This window comes from Caretta caretta, chromosome 3 (assembly GCF_965140235.1).
Source record: "Caretta caretta isolate rCarCar2 chromosome 3, rCarCar1.hap1, whole genome shotgun sequence".
Taxonomy (NCBI): Eukaryota; Metazoa; Chordata; order Testudines; family Cheloniidae; genus Caretta; species Caretta caretta.
The window spans coordinates 74262177-74280654 of record NC_134208.1 but is presented as its reverse complement, the minus strand read 5'-3'; positions in this window follow the sequence as shown (position 1 = coordinate 74280654).

The window sequence follows — 18478 nt, the reverse complement described above, 5'->3', positions numbered from 1 at the left end:
TACCCCCACAGAATCATAGTAGAGGCACCAGCAGTTGCCCCGTTACTTTGTGGAATGCTTTCTCCAAATTGGGGAAAGCCCATCCATTCTCAGTGTTTCCCTCCAGCTCCTTTTCTACCAACTGTCTAGTGATAAGCATACCATCTGTAATCTCTGTTCTTTTTCTAAAACCAAATTAATCCCTTCCTTAAATGGGCTCCATTATTCAGTGGATATGACTATCATGATTCTCTCTAACAGCTTAATGCACTGGGACAGCAACTTAATTCCTGGGCATTTTGAACAGTTATATATGTCATCGTTTTCTTTGTTTATTGGAACCAGTATGGACTTTCTCCATTTTGGGGGGATTTTTCTTCTTTCCAGACTTCATACAGGATTTGCCTGAGCCAGCACCCACCAACCTCTCTCAAGGCTTTGATCATTTTCATCATGACTTCATCTGGACCTGCTGCTTTTCCATGTGCCATCTTCAGCAGTGTAGCCTGGATATCTGCCTTTGTCAGATCATTGACATCCATGATTATGAGTTCAGATGAGAGTGTGGTATCTGAACAGTTCTCACTGAGTAGACCCTCACTGTATTCTTGCCATTGATTACATGCCATCACTGCTATCACAAGCATTTTGCCCCCTGCTTCCTTTACGAATGGCATGTTCACTTAGTCTGCTTTTTTTTGTTTCTTGTCCACCTGATGCCATATATTTTCTTTTTGGCAAGTTGAGGGCAGTTGTTCAACTCTATACAGCTTGTTTAAAGCTAGGTTCTAACCTTTCTGACAGTTTGTTTTGCTACTCAAGTGGAGGCTCTACAGATGGCAAACACTTCTTCTGAAGGATTATTTTCCATCACCATTCTGGCTTCTCCCTTATTTCTTACTGCTTTTTGTACCACCTCATTCCACCACCATTCTTTAAGAGATTGTGGTCTACCTACCTTAGTGCATCCACATATCACCTCAGCTTCTTGGTTAGGATCAATACATTATTGAAGATATACCACTCCTCTTCTGCTGTTCCAATTTGTGTATCTCTTGGCTCAAACTTCGTGACTATCTCCTTAAACTCATCTGCAATTGCACCATATAGTGTCGTCATCCCAATGCATGTCTTCTTGGAACAAAGTTCACGCTGCCACTAATAGCTTGTGTTGGAGTATGACTGTTTTGTAATTGTTAGGGATAACCTTACAATCCTTAACAAGCTTCTTCTGGTTCATTCAGATGAGCAAGAAATCTGTTTGCTTACAATGATGACATTCTCTTTTCTTAAAAGCAAGTGTTGGCAATCACTCACTAATTGCCTAAACACACGTCAAGCAGGGCAGTGCCCTGTGCATTCTGAGCTCCCAGTATCTGCTTATAGTCTGACTAACTTGAGAATGTGACTGCTGAAATCTCCCACAGTGGCCAGTAATTCCTCAGGTCTGGCCATTTCTGCTAAATGAATCACAGAATCATAGAATATCACGGTTGGAAGAGACCTCAGGAGGTCATCTAGTCCAACCACCTGCTCAAAAGCAGGACCAACCCCTTCTAAATAATCCCAGCCAGGGCTTTGTCAAGCCTCACCTTAAAAACCTCTAAGGAAGATGATTCCACCACCTCCCTAGGTAACCCATTCCAGTGCTTCATCACCCTCCTAGTGAAATAGTGTTTCCTAATATCCAACCTAAACCTTCCCCACTGCAACTTGAGACCATTACTCCTTGTTCTGTCATCTGCTACCACTGAGAACAGTCTAGATCCATCCTCTTTGGAACCCCCTTTCAGGTAGTTGAAAGCAGCTATCAAATCCCCCCTCATTCTTCTCTTCTGCAGACTAAATAATCCCAGTTCCCTCAGCCTCTCCTCATAAATCATGTGCTCCAGCCCCCTAATCATTTTTGTTGCCCTCTGTAGGACTCTTTCCAATTTTCCACATCCTTCTTGTAGTGCGGAGCCCAAAACTGGACACAGTACTCCCGATGAGGCCTCACCAATGCCAAATAGAGGGGAACGATCACATCCCTCTATATGCTGGCAATGCTCGTTCTTATACAGCCCAAAATGCCATTAGCCTTCTTAGCAACAATGTCATACTGTTGACTCATATCCAGCTTCTTGTCCACTGTAACCCCTAGGTCCTTTTCTGCAGAACTGCTGCCTAGCCATTCGGTCCCTAGTCTGTGGCGGTGCATGGGATTCTTCCATCCTAAGTGCAGGACTCTGCCTTGTCCTTGTTGAACCTCTTCAGATTTCTTTTGGCCCAATCCTCTAATTTGTCTAGGGCAATCTGTATCCTATCCCTACCCTCCAGCGTATCTACCACTTCTCCCAGTTTAATATCATCTGCAAACTTGCTGAGGGTGCAATCCACGCCATCCTCCAGATCATTAATGAAGATATTGAAGAAAACCAGCCCCCGGACTGACCCTTGGGGCACTCCACTTGATACCGGCTGCCAACTAGATATGGAGCCATTGATCACTACCCGTTGAGCCCAATGATCTAGCCGGCTTTCTGTCCACCTTACAGTTCATTCATCCAACCCATACTTCTTTAACTTATTGGCAAGAATACTGTGGGACACCATATCAAAAGCTTTGCTAATGTCAAGGAATAACATGTCCACTGCTTTCCCCTTATCCACAGAGCCAGTTATCTCATCATAGAAGGCAATTAGGTAAGTCAGGCATGACTTGCCCCGGTGAATCCATACTGACTGTTCCTGATCGCTTTTCTCTCCTCTAAGTGCTTCAAAATTGATTCCTTGGGGGACCTACTCTATGATTTTTCCAGGGACTGAGGTGAGGCTGACTGGCCTGTAGTTTCCAGGATCCTCCTTCTTCCCTTTTTTAAAGATGGCACTACTTTAGCCTTTTTCCAGTCGTCCGGGATCTCCCCCGATCGCCATGAGTTTTCAAAGATAATGGCCAATGGCTCTGCAATCACATCTGCCAATTCCTTTAGCACCCTCAGATGCAGCACATCCGGCCCCATGAACTTGTGCTCATCCAGCTTTTCTAAATAGACCCGAACCACTTCTCTCTCCACAGAGGGCTGGTCACCTCCTCCCCATACTGTGCTGCCCAGTGCAGTAGTCTGGGAGCTGACCTTGTTCGTGAAGACAGAGGCAAAAAAAGCATTGAGTACATTAGCTTTTTCCACATCCTCTGTCAGTAGGTTGTCTCCCCCATTCAGTAAGGGACCCACGCTTTCCCTGACCTTGTTGCTAGCATACCTGTAGAAATCCTTCTTGTTACTCTTAACATCCCTTGCTAGCTGCAACTCGAAGTGTGATTTGACCTTCCTGATTTCGCTCCTGCATGCCTGAGCAATATTTTTATACTCCTCCCTGGTCATTTGTCCAATCTTCCACTTCTTGTAAGCTTCTTTTTTGTGTTTAAGATCAGCAGGGATTTCACTGTTAAGCCAAGCTGGTCACCTGCCATATTTACTAGTCTTTCTGCACATCAGGATGGTTTGTTCCTCCAACCTCAATAACAATTCTTTAAAATACAGCCAGCTCTCCTGGACTCCTTTCCCCCTCACGTTATGCTCCCAGGGGACCCTGGCCATCAGTTCCCTGAGGGAATCAAAGTCTGCTTTTCTGAAGTCCAGGGTCCGTATTCTGCTGCTCTCCTTTCTTCCTTGTGTCAGGATCCTGAACTCGACCATCTCATGGTCACTGCCTCCCAGGTTCCCATCCATTTTTGCTTCCCCTACTAATTCTTCCCTGTTTGTGAGCAGGTGGTCAAGAAGAGCTCTGCCCTAGTTTGTTCCTCCAGCACTTGCACCAGGGAATTGTCCCGTACACTTTCCAAAAACTTCCTGGATTGACTGTGCACTGCTGTATTGCTCTTCCAGCAGATATCGGAGTGATTGAAGTCCCCCATGAGAACCAGGGCCTGTGATCTAGTAACTTCTGTTAGTTGCCTGAAGAAAGCTCTGCCTATATTCTTCTTTCTCTTCCTCAGGGCAACCCTGGTGTGGGGCTACACAAATACCACAAGTAACCTGGACTCCTCTTGTGTTCAGACAGCCATTAAACAGTCATTCACACTGATGATTTCCCAAACAGTTTTTCAAAGTTCGTTTTAAGACAGTTTAAAATCAAGAGTTTTCTGTCTCCTAAGTGAGGTGCCTACCACAGTTAAAGGACCCCATTTGCTCCAAGCAGCCTGGTTTTAAAGGGCCAGACAGCCATTGCCTTTCACATCCCCACTTTTTGTTTGGAACACCTCCAACATGAGAAGACAAGTGGTAGGAGTTTGGTTGTCAGAGGCTGTGTATTGGCCATTTGGAACCTTTATTATAGGGACTGAGACCTCATCCTCAGTTCTACCCCAAGCCATGGCAACCCTTTAGGAGGCTATGAACTCACTCGATACCATAAAAAGATCTGTAAGATTTCCATTGTAATTCACTATCAGTTAACTGGGTCATTTGTGGATATTATTTCCAATTTACTGGTAAAACTACCATGTGCTGAAATAAAAATAAATGGAAGGTAACTTGATTCCCTCCTGCTCGGAATAGAGACATTACTGCTAATAAAGTTTTGCATTTAAAATAGCACATTTAATCTGAGGATCCCCTAGTACTTTACAATTCAGCGTGACAACACCTATTTTACAGAGAGTTAAATCCAGGCACAGAAATATTAACTGACTTAGAATCATGGAACTGGATGGGACCTTAAGAGGTCATCTAGTGCAGTCCCCTACACTCATGGCAGGACTAATTATCTAGACCATTCCAGACAGGTGTTTGTCTAACCTGCACTTAAAAATCTCCTATGATGGAGATTCCACAACCTCCCTAGACAATTTATTCCAGTGCTTAACCACCCTGACAGTTAGGAAGTTTTTCCTAATGTCCAATCTAAACCTCCCTTGCTGTAATTTAAGCCCATTGCTTCTTGTCCTAGCCTCAGAGGTTAAGAAAAACAAATTTTCTTCCTCCTCCTTGTAACAAACTTTTACATACTTGAAAACTGTTATCATGTCCCCTCTCAGTCTTCTCATTTCCAGATTAAACAAACAAATTTTTTTCAATCTTCCCTCATAGGTCATGTTTTCTAGACCTTTAATCATTCTTGCTCTTCTCTGGACTCCTTCCAATTTGTCCAATCCTTCCTTAAATGTGGTGCCCAGAACTGGACACAATACTCCAGTTGAGGCCTAATCAGCACAAAGTAGAGCAGAAGAATTACTTCTCATGTCTTGCTCCTGCTAATTCATCCCGGAATGATGTTCACTTTTTTTGCAACAGCGTTACACTGTTGACTCATATTTAGCTTGTGGTCCACTATGACCCCCAGATCCCTTTCCACAGTACTCCTTCCTAGGCAGTCATTTCCCATTTTGTATGCGTGCAACCGATTGTTCCTTCCTAAATGGAGTACTTTGCAAAAAAATCCTTATTGAATTTCATCCTATTTACTTCAGACCATTTCTCCAGTTTGTCTAAATCATTTTGAATTTTAATGCTATCCTCCAAAGCACCTGCAACCCTTCCCAGCTTGGTATCGTCCGCAAACGTTATGCTCTTCCAGCATGACACTGAACCACTGATAACTATTCTCTGGGAATGGTTTTCCAACCAGTTTTGCATCCACTTTATAGTAGCTCCATCTAGGTTGCATTTCCCTCGTTTGTTTATGAGAAGGTCATGTGAGACTGTATCAAAAGCTTTACTAAAGTCAAGATATACCACATCTACCGCTTCCCCCCGTCCACAAGGCTTGTTACCCTGTCAAAGCTATCAAGTTGGTTTGACACAATTTGTTTTTGACAAATTCATGCTATTACTTATCACCTTATTATCTTCTAGATGTCTGCAAATTAATTGCTTAATGATTTGCTCCATATCTTTCCAGGTACAGAAGTTAAGCTGACTGGTCTATAATTTCCTAGGTTGTCCTTATTCCCCTTTTTATAGATTGGCACAATATTTGCCCTTTTCCAATCTTCTGGAATCTCTCCCGTTTTCCATGACTTCTCAAAGATAGTCACTAATGGCTCAGATATCTCCTCAGTCAGCTCCTTGAGTATTCTAGGATGCATTTTATCAGGCCCTGGTGACTTGAAGCCATCTAATTTGTCCACATAATTTTTAACTAGTTCTTTTCCTATTTTAGTCTCTTCTGATCCTACCTCATTTTCACTGGCATTCACTACGTTAGACATCCAATCACCACCAATCTTCTTGGTGAAAACCAAAACAAAGAAGTCATTAAGCACATCTAACATTTCCACATTTTCTGTTATCTCCCCCCCCCCCCCCCCCATTGAGTAATGGGCCTACCCTGTCCTTGGTCTTCCTCTTGCTTCTAATGTATTTGTAGAATGTTTTCTTGTTATCCTTTATGTCTCTGGCTAGTTTGAGCTCATTTTGCGCCTTGGCCTTTCTAATTTTGTGACTACATACTTGTGTTATTTGTTTATATTCATCCTTTGTAATTTGACCCAGTTTCCACTTTTTGTAGGACTCTCTTTTGATTTTTAGATCATTGAAGATCTGGTTGTCTGAGACTACGCAGTGAACTGGGACAAATCCAAGAATATCAAGCAGGAATCTGGACTGTCTGTCCCTGATTGTAACTTGAACATTCTGTAATATGTTTCAAAAGGATTTCCTAGAAATTCACTCCACCTGTGTAGAGCTTGCACATTTAAACTCTGTGCAGGTGGAATGTGGAGCAGATGAGAAAGTGAAATCCACCCTTGCACCTCCAAGGTCAGGGTGTAGAGTTGCTGTTCACCCCTCATTCACCACTACCCCCAGTTATCTGCTACTCCAGACAGGATAGCAGTCACATACACTCTGTACCAAGTGCACAGGATTCCAGGGACACTTAATTTACAAAAATAGGGCTCTACAGCCTCTCCCCTTCTGTTTGACCTATGCAAGGACAGCATGGAGACTCTGTCTGCAGCATGTAGAGGGTGCGTTGCTACTTTGTCAACCTAATCCCTGTGGAGACCCTATGTGAGGTCTAAGTGATACATTGGGCCTTTTGCTGGCTCTTTGCTCTACAGATGAATTTCACTGTGAGAGAACAGACTAATAATCCTGACTAAATGGATTTAATTTTCATGTGAATAAAAATTAGCTTAATCTTTCTATGATATGGCTCAAACTGTCCTTGTATAAACTTTGGGATTAACATTTATTTGTTGGACCCTTTTTATTATATTAAAATGATTGTCCTTTCACACAGCTCAATTTACCTGTCCTTTTATGTAAACCAGTTTTAAAAGGGTTCATTAAGAACTCTTTTTTCCCCCCTTTCTTTTCTTTCCTGGTTACAAAGGTTCAGTTTCTTTAAATGTAAATAGAACAGTCTCCCACAGAACAGGTTTCCAATTTTCATGAGAGCCCAGCATGCAAATGTATGATTTGTAAATTATGCAAGCCTGCAATAAGAATATGAATGGAATAAGTAAATGCAAATGGTTTTGCAGCCAACTGCAGAAGCATTAAATAAATGCAATATCTCAAAAGTCACAGTGAACCACAGTTAATAGGATTAAGTTGGACATTCCATAAACATTTTTGTATAACATATATATCAAATATTTATGCATGAACACAAACTAAAAACAAATAGTGAAAATAATTTTGGTTTTGGGGTGAAACATATCAACATTGCAGCATCTCTCCAACACCTACATTTCTTTTGGCCCACTGTATTTAGTCATATTTCATGAAAAAGGCAAGTAGCTGTCAGTCCAAGGGACAGCTGGTGAATGTGGTAATGCAGTAAAACCATGGCTACTGTTACTACGTAGAGTCAGATCCCTAGTAAATTGCAGCTGTGCTCCCATGACCATTCCTTACAGCAGAGTATATGGATGACAAGAAACACTTTTAGTCTTCAGTCTTTTTTTACTCCCTATCTCCCTTGAATGACAATAAGTTCTGCTACTCCATAAAGTCTTAAAAGCTCCTTTGGAGCATGAGGATATTATAGGATTTTATATATTTATTAGATACTAGTAGTAGTAGTATTAAGTGAGACTTAATATGTATATATTTCTATTGAGCATATTTGTAAATGTGGACAAATATGATTCTTAACTACAATTTTTTTATTTCAACATACTAAAATACAGCTACTTTTTAATATCAGTGATTGTGTTGTCAATATTAATACTATTTAATTAATTGTTAATAAATGCTTAGCTCTTTAAAGCCACAATCATGAAGTGCTTTTTAAAGAAAGGTAAGTATTATTGCCATTTTACGGATGGGAAAACTGAGGCAGTCAGATGCCACAACTTTTGCAAGGTCACAGGTCAATGGCAGAACGGGGAATAGAACCTTATATTACGGGACCACAGTTTTATAGTAGTATCTTTGTTTTCCCTCCTTACGGACATTAAATGAATGTGTGACTGGCTGCACAGACACACTGCAGTCATTTGCACAGAAAATCATTAAACCTTATATTGATTACAAAGATTGCATTATTTAAATTATTAAGAATTATTTGAATCATTAAGATTGAATTATATTGAATAATTATTGAAGTAGGGTTGTCCATTAATCACAGTTAACTCATGTGATTAACTCATAAAATGAATCGCGATTAAGAGTATAAGAATGGCCATACTAGGTCAGACCATCTAGCCCAGTATTCTGTCTTCCAACAGTGGCCAGTGCCAGGTGCTCCAGAGGGAATGAACAGAACAGGTAATCATCAAGTGATCCATCCTCTGTCACCCATTCCCAGCTTCTGGGATTAAAAAAATTAATCACAATTAGTCGCAGTTTTAATCGCACTGTTAAACAATAGAATACCAATTGAAATTTAGTAATATTTTGGATGTTTTTCTACATTTTCATATATATTGTATTCTGTGTTATACTTGAAATCAAAGTGTATATTATTTTTATTACAAATATTTGCACTATAAAAATGAGAAACAAAAAAATAGTATTTTTCCATTCACTTCATACAAGTACTGAGGTGCAATCTCTTTGTTGTGAAACTGCAACTTACAAATGTAGATTTTTTTTTGTTACATAACTGCACTAAAAACAAAACAATGTAAAACTTCAGAGTCTACAAATTCACTCAGTCCTACTTTTTTTCAGCCAATCGCTAAGACAAATAAGTTTGTTTACATTTACAGGAGATAATGCTGCCCTCTTCATATTTACTAGAAAGTGACAGCAGGCATTTGCATGGCACTTTTGTAGCCGGCATTGCAAGGTATTTAGGTGCCAGATATGCTAAACATTCATATGCCCCTTCATGCTTCAGCCATCATTTCAGAGGACATGGTTCCATGTTGATGAGGCTAGTTAAAAGAATAATGCGTTAATTAAATTTGTGACAAACTCCTTGGGGGAGAATTGTGTGTCCTCTGCTCTGTTTTACCTGCATTCTGCCATATGTTTCATGTTACAGTAGTCTCGAATGATGACAAAGCACATATTGTTCATTTTAAGTACACTTTCACTGCAGATTTCACAAAATGCAAAAAAGGTACCAATGTGAAATTTCTAAAGACAGCTACTGCACTCGACGCAAGGTTTAAGAATCTGAAGTGCCTTCCAAAATCTGAGAGGGACGAGGTGTGGAGCATGCTTTCAGAAATCTTAAAAGAGCAACACTCTGATGCAGAAACTACAGAACCCAAACCACCAAAAAAGAAAATCAGCCTTCTGCTGGTGGCATCTGACTCAGATAATGAAAATGAACATGCGTCCGTTCACACTGCTTTGGATCGTTATCAGGTAGAACCCATCATCAGCATGGATGTGTGTCCCCTGGAATGGTGGTTGAAGCATGATGGGATATATGAATCTTTAGCATATCTGGCACATAAATATCTTGCAACACCAGCTACAACAGTGTCATGAGAATGCCTGTTCTCACTTTCAGGTGACATGGCAAACAAGAAGCAGGCAGCATTATCTCCTGTAAATGTAAAGAAACTTGTTTGTCTGAGCAATTAGCTGAACAAGAAGTAGGACTGAGTGGACTTGCAGGCTCTAAAATTTTACACTGTTTTATTTTTTTAATGCAGTTTTCTTTATATAATTCTACATTTGTAAGTTCAACTTTCATGATGAAGAGATTACAGTACAGTACTTGCATTAAGTAAATTGAAAGATACTATTTATTTTGTTTTTTACAGTGCAAATACTTGTAATCAAAAATAAATATAAAGAGAGCACTGTACACTTTGTATTCTGTGTTATAATTGAAATAAATATATTTGAAAATGTAGAAAACATCCAAAACTATTTAAAAAAATGGAATTCTATTATTGTCTAACAGTGCGAGTAATCACGATTAATTTTTTTAATCGCTTGACAGCCCTATATTGAAATAATCTCTTTCACTCTACTCCATGCTGATTAGTATTAGTATGCTGGAGTTTTCTGTCAAGTTCTGGGCACCACATTTCAGGAAAGATGTGGACAAATTGGAGAAAGTCCAGAGCAGAGCAACAAAAATGATTAAAGGTCTAGAAAACATGACCTGTGAGGGAAGACTGAAAAAATTGGGTTTGTTTAGTCTGGAGAAGAGAAGACTACGGGGGGACATGATGACAGTCTTCAAGTACGTAAAAGGTTGTTACAAGGAGGAGGGAGAAAAATGGTTCTTCTTAACCGCTGAGGATAGGACAGGAAGGAATGGGCTTAAATTGCAGCAAAAGCGGTTTAAATTGCACATTAGGAAAAACTTCCTAACAATCAGGGTGGTTAAGCACTGGAATAAATTGCCTGGAGAGGTTGTGGAATCTCCATTCCTGGAGATTTTTAAGAGCAGGTTAGACAAACACCTACCAGGGATAGTTTTACTTAGCCCTGCTATGAGTGCAGGGGACCGGACTAGATGGCTTCTCGAAGTTCCTTTCAGTCCTACGATTCCATGATTCTATTATTTTAGTTAAAAGGTGAGGCTATGTTTAAACCAATTGTGCAACCCTTTAATCTATATTTGTTTCTTCAAAGCATTGCTTTGGTTTTTGTTAGTACCCCTCCCCGCCTTGATTTCTCTGAGACAAGGTTTGCCAGGAATTTGTATACTCTAGGTTTTCACTTGTCATTTTCACATCTGTCCTTCATATGTATAACACATAGGCAGAGGATGGCACTAATTGATGTAAACAAGATCAATATAACAGAAAATTATTACATCATGGTGCAAACAAGCATTATAGGGACTTCAGAATCACCATGAGCCCGGCCTATTCTCTGCTTTATGAGTAAATTTTGTATACAAGACTGACTATTTAGGTGCCAGACAAATAACCCTGGAGAGTGAAGTCTAATTTTTTTTATAGAAAAGGTACAGCACATTCAGCACTATGTGCCTTGAACTTTGGAGGGTGAGGTGGGGTTATGATATGGACACTGGTCCACTTGAAAATTGATTGATACCACCAACCCCTTTCATGTTAGCCACCAAAGGGCATAGGACAGTTATAATATAGGGCCTAATTCTACTCCCACTGAAGCAGGACCTGTGTATCATCTACAAAACTGTCAACTAAATTCCAGCTGAAGAATCTTTATTACTGGTGAAAAGGCACAAATGAGAAAGAATGCAGATTGTCTTTTAGATCCCAGGTTAAGTTTATAGAGCTGGAAATGTTGTAGGAAGGGCAACAGTAATAGCAGCACACCCAAACCCAAGACCAGAGAAGGTACTACGTGATGTCACATGGGGGAGAAGCAGGGTGGTTTTAACTGAGATGGGGTGAAGTGGAAGATGTTCACTTTCCTCTGAAGCACTGGTTGTTGGCCACAGTCTGAGTCAGAATATTAGACTAAACTAGCTAGGCAAATAGTCTGTTTCAACATGGAGGCTGAGGTAGTTTAGCACCCTGAAGAAGTCGCTCAGCACCTTGAAGGATTGGGTTCTTATTCCCGATTTTATGGATTTATCACATGCCCTTTAACATTCATAGTGGATGAAAATTGATCAAAAAAAGTCTCTAAGTCCTGACAGTGGCACAGTTTAAGGCTGTTTTACATGGAATTAACCCCCATGTGGGAAGTGAGCTGGTGGCAGGGCCAGAGCAAACACTAATATGGCCATTCAGAACAATTCTAGATTGTGGAGCTGATCAGAGGCCGGTTCCCATTAAACACACTAGCCACCAACCTGTCCAGAATTCCAGGGGTACAAACATGGATTAAAACCATTTTTGCTCTTCCTTCCCCCGGTCTGTGCCTGTATATGCTGTGCATCCAAGAACACACAATCTCATCTGCTTTTGAGCCTCAGACTTGTTAGGGTTTTTTCTTAACATAATTTTTTACTGAAGACATGTCCATTTGCCTCTTGCAAATCTAATAATGCACATTTCCAAGATGTACCAGGAGAGTGTATTACTCTCGAACATCTAATTTTCTACTGTCCAGAGTGCCCCTGTTCCTTATTTGTCACAGAGCTTAAATAAAAAATTAGAATGTCAAATAACAATCACAATAGTGAATGTAAAAACACAAAAGCTTGCAGAAAATGCTCTTTCAAGCAGAAAATGCTACTATAAAAAGAGCTTGGAAGTCTGAAATGCTCCTCTTCATAATAAATGGTTATACAGCATATGGCATGTGGTGGAAATTGGACTTATTCATTTCAAAACAAACTGAAGAACTTTAAGTGTAGACTCTTTTCTACAATTACATGGCGGAACTCTCTCAATCTCTGTGGAAGAAGAGAGGAGATAGAAATAGACAGATGGGCAATTTAAACCAATATTGGGCTAATTTTAATTCAGTATTTTGAAAAGAGTAATGTAGTTGCCTGAGGGTTACAGTTGTAGATTAGCTTCAGAAATAGAGCTGCAAAAAAATTTTTTTGGATGAATGGCTTATTTGCCAAAAAATGCAGTTTCGGGTCAAATTTGGTGAACAGTTTCAGGGGGAAAAATTAGCTAGATTCATTTAAACAATAAAAGGGCAAAAGACACCCAAAACCAAAACAAAACAACACAAACTAAAAATACAACAAAACCCAAAATATTTCATTTCACTTTCAGTTTTTTGTTTTGGTGAGGAAAACAAAAAAAAATCCATTCCAACCTAAAAATTTTGGGGATTTTTCAGTTTGGTACCTGAACAGAAAAAATCTATTATTCACTTGCCTCTACTCAGAAATACTTCTTCCTTAAGAGTTTTCTTTTCCTAGATGATAAAGTACACATAGTTGAAAAAGAATCTCTTACCTATTGCCCAATCTCTAGATTATGTATTGATTATATTGATTACTTAAAAATCCTGAGTTATCACTTTGAGGGTTGACAGGTTCTTGTCCCAAGATCAGGCTCAGTATTATTGAAATTATTATATAGTTGGGAATCCCACTGTGCACAGTTGCAACACTCGCGCTAGAGGAACTCTTTTATATTTACAAATATAGAGTATTAATACATTTAGCACAGTCACAAACACCCCCAATTTAGTAAGATAGAGATACTACAGAATGTACATCTGCACACCCATCTACTCACACCATCCCTTGTAGAACAACCTGAAATGTTAGCCATCATCTTCCTCATCACCATCACCTTCCCCCTCATCAGTAGTGGCCATCATTCTGGCACCTCCCAAGGACTACATCTCTCCTACTGCCCCTCAGCTGCGATGCCAGTTTTATATTATGGTACATTGACACCGTTACATTTGATGTATATTCAGTAGGGGATTTCCCCCCTTTTCCTTATTTGAATATCCTCACCTTACTAATGCTGGAGTGTCTTTTTCTGATAGGTTAGTATATCAGTGATCTTAACTTATCATATACGTCAATTCATTATCATGGCCCTTTTGTTGTTAAGTATCACATTTTTGTCCTAAGCCGTTATTTTGGTTCTTTCCAAGTTCCAAGTTGTGGTGTATCTGTTAAGTTTAAAAGGGTATGAACTTAGGAAAGCCCTTATGCCAACCGGCTTTAATGCATCCTTTATCTATCTATGGCAAAGGTTGCAGCCATATATGGACTTATGCTTTAGCTCATCACCATCTATCTAGGTGAAAGGTCCCAAACATTTATATGCTAACTTTGCCCTAGTTTAACATACAGGATGTGGCCTGTAGGTCCCTTGTGTTACAGCCAAAATATACTCTAATATAAACCTACAAACATATTATAATAAATCAAATCCACATGAAACTTATAAGAAAAGATATATAGGCAAGCAAGCAGGCTAGCCTTAGTTGTATCTCATGTATCTGTTATGTATGTCAGTTCGTTTCCAGGACACTTCTGTGGTTGAATCATGTACCTGTGGCCAGAGCTTCCCCTTAAACTCTATTTTCAGCTCCCCAAATACTTGGGGTTTTTCATTGGGCCGTTTATCTGTGCAAAGTTTATCTGTTCAAAGTTCATAGGCCTCAAGCCTTATGCTAACTTGCTGAAACTAATGTCTTACTGAATATAGACTTGTAGGTTTCTTGCATTAGTGCTGAATATAATGCAAAGCAAAATATAATGCAAAGCAATGAATATAATCAAGGCAAGCTAGCTCACTGGGCTACATACCTAAACATTTAGGTCACTAACTTTCTTCTAGTTAATCTTTATTTTATTTACTATACGAGTTATTACAACTATCTACAATGGAGCACTTCAGATATTCAGACAACAAGAAACAGGACTATTCCTGAAAATGGGTCTTCTTTTCTTTATGATTTAGTCATGGAGGGTGCGGAAGTCACAGAATCTGTGACTTCCAGAGTCATCCGTGACTTCAGCCTGCGGCAGTCTGGAAGCTGCGGGGTCCCTGCTGCCCGAGGGGTTGGGAGCTGTGGGCAGCGGGGGCCCCCCGGAGCTCCTGGCTACCACAGGCAGTGGGGGGACCCCACAGCTCCCAGCCACCGGTGGTGGGGAACCCTGGAACTCTGAACTGGGTCCCCCGCATCTGCCCAGTCACCACGGTGGTGTGGAGACCCTGCAGCTCCCCATTTTGTCACAGATATTTTTAGTAAAAGTCAGGGACTGGTCATGGGTTTCCATGAATTTTTCTTTATTGCCCATGACCAGTCCCTGACTTTTACTAAAAATACCCATGACAAAAGCTTAATACACATGAAAGAATGTAAGCCTACATTTTCAGAAGGAAATAGTGATTTTGTGTGTTTCAGTTTTTCGGTGCTTAGCAACTTAGAGGGGCCTAATTTTCAGATGGCAGTGCTCAGCACTTCTGTAAATCAGGACCCTTCAACAATGTCTCAAGTCAGACACTTAAAAATTGAGGCACCCTAAGTCACTATTCATGACTATTATTATTGGAAGCTAGATATAGTAGTAATGGGCATGTGGAAAATGCCTAAGGGCCAGATCCTCTGTTGGTATAAACTGGCATAGGTTCATTTACTTCAATGAAGCTATGGTGATTTACACCAGTTGAGGACCTTCCCCAATGAAAAGAAGCTGAAAGACAGTAGTATATGATGTATTATACAGCCAGACTGCCATAAGGGGCAGATGCCTCAAGCAGGAAACCAAAACTAAGTTTACAACTAGGCTTAGCAGAATGTGATTTTTATAATATTGATGGATAATATCAATGTTTGTTTTTGGTGCTTTTTCCCAGTTTGAATTTCCCACTTTAAATTTTCACAGTTGCAGGAAATTATGGGCGAGTCGGACAATAATTATTTAATGACCGTACATATTGAGATTCAAAAAGTTAAAGCTTTATAATTGTTAAAACACAAATTGTCAACATCAGATGTAAAAATATATAAATTAAATATCCATCAATCAAACATTTATAAATTCTCAAGCAGCACTTTTGGGTTTTTCTCCTATCTGTAAATTTTGATTATTAGCAATGGAAATATTTTTGTCAGTTTGTGTGTGTATGGTGAAATCAGCGTTTACGGATAAAAATCTAATCCTTCCAACCCTATTTATAAATATGCAGCTAAAGACAGTGACTGTTCTCTTTGAGGGAAGGTCCTCATGGGAGAGTTTCACTGGCTATAGAAAATCTGACTGGAGAAAGAGGAATCATCCGTGCTTGTTCAGCAAGTTCAGCAGTGTGGTCTCTCACAAGTAGGTGCTTAAGGTTGTTACTACTTTTTACTGACTATAGCCTGGTGATTGTGGTTACTATATTTCTTATAATAGCAACGTGTATTTGTACAGCACCCTTTGCAACAATATTTCATGGCACTGTCCAGTCAGTTGTAATAAAAATTATGTGCACTTAGAAATATAAGCTATAATAAGCATATTATTGTGATAGGGCCTGGTTTTCATTATCACTAAATCCCCATAGCATAGTTCTGGCAGAATAAAGGGACCTTAAAGTGGATGCAAATTTACCTGCTTTGAAGCCCTTACTGTGACTAAGAACCAAGCCCGTATCTGTTTTAGTCTGGCTTGACTAACAAGATAAATGAGAATTTCTAACTGCAATGAGCAATGAATTCCACAACCAGGGTGCCTCCCTACCAAACATGCTAGCTCCTAATGCTTTAAGTATATAACAAAGCCAAACTAAATAACTTGCTAATTTAGACTATAATAATCAACCAGGAAAATAATTAGAAGGATTTGTTAGGTACACAGAGACACAGCCAATCAGGATTTTAAATGTGAGAGCTTTGAAATCAATATGTGATTTGACAAGGAAGCTGTGCAAGGAGAGTAATATGTTTGGACAGGTGTGTGGTTGTAAACATGGGCTTGCTGCATTTTGATTAAGCTGCATCCTAAATATGCATCCTACTAATGGTGCAAGAAGATCCTCCTAAAATAACAGGTTGCAGAGTAGCATAACAAAAATAACACATTGCAATAAACTAGCCTTGAGGAGACACAAGCATTTAATAGTAGTTACAAATTTATTTGGCATATCTATGGTTTCAGCCTGGTGATATTCTATAAGAGTTTAGTAATTGACCTGGCATACATATTCATTGGTATATCAAAGGCTAGTAAAATACCTAGACTTCTTAACTTGTGCATAATACCCCTTTCCTCCACCCCATGTCTATCTTGTCTATTTAGATTGCAAACTCTGCAGTGCAAGGACTGTCTATTGTTCTGTGTTTCCACAGGGCCTAGCACCATGAGGCCCCATTCTTAGTTGGCCTTTAGGCACTATTGTAACAAACATGATATTATTATTACTATAACTATTACTAATAAATCTTTCCAGTGAGAAGTTGTTGAAGAAACCAAATACACTTAACAAAACATAACTGACAGGACAGGAGCATTGACCAGCCAACAGTCATTTAGAGAAAATAATAACCAGTGCTTCGGTCTTTCATAGCTTCATTTTCCCATAAACAACCACTTCTTGGTTACTGTTATATGCTCTCTAGCATACAAGCAACCCTTCCTACTTCATTGCTCACACACGTTGCTATAATTTTTGGACAATCTGTAACAAAAAAAGTGAACAGGAAAAAAACTTGAGTGTCAGTGGTGGAAAACATGGTTTGATACAGACAGAGGCAGACATAAACCCATGCCTCTGCAATACAAGAGGCAAACAGATCTTATTTCTCCTCCGCCAAAGAGGCAGCAACGTCACATCTGTGACAGGTTCGGTCACAGAGATCCCCTTGGGACTATCACCTGATGTGCTGAAATTACCTCTGAGCCAGTTTTCCCTGCCAGCTTCGGACTCCAGAACAATGCTTTGTTGAGCCAGACACACTTGCCTGCTGCAACACAGATCCAGGGTCTGCACCATGACCCCAAAGCTGCAGACTTTAACTAAAAACAGTTCAGTAGGTTACCTATCTCCAGGACCCAGACACCCAGCTCCCAATGGGATACAAACCCCAAATAAATCCGGTTTACTCTGTATAAAGCTTATAAATAGTTCGCCCTCTAGATCACTGATAGAGAGATATGCACAGCTGGTTGCTCCCCCAGGTATTAATCACTTACTCTGGGTTTATTAATAAACAAAAGTGATTTATTAAGTATAAAAAGTATAATTTAAGTGGTTTCAATTAATAACAGCCAGAACAAAGTAAGTCACAAAGCAAAATAAAACAAAACACGCAAGTCTAAGCCTAATACATTAAGAAACTGATTACAGGTAATATCTCACACAACAAAAACACTAACCCAGGAACCTATCCTTGCAACAAAGCCCGTTGCCAACTGTGCCAACATATCTATTCAGGGGACACCATCATAGGGCCTAATCACATCAGCCACACTATCAGAGGCTCGTTCACCTGCAAATCTACCAATGTGATATATGCCATCATGTGCCAGCAATGCCCCTCTGCCATTTACATTGGCCAAATCGGACAGTTTCTATGTAAAAGAATAAATGGACACAAATCAGAGGTCAAGAATTATAACATTCAAAAACCAGTTGGAGAACACTTCAATCTCTCTGGTCACTCGATTACATACCTAAAAGTCGCAATATTACAACAAAAAAACTTCAAAAACAGACTGCAAAGAGAGTGCTGAATTGGAATTAATTTGCAAACTGGACACCATTAAATTAGGCTTGAATAAAGACTGGAGTGGATGTGTCATT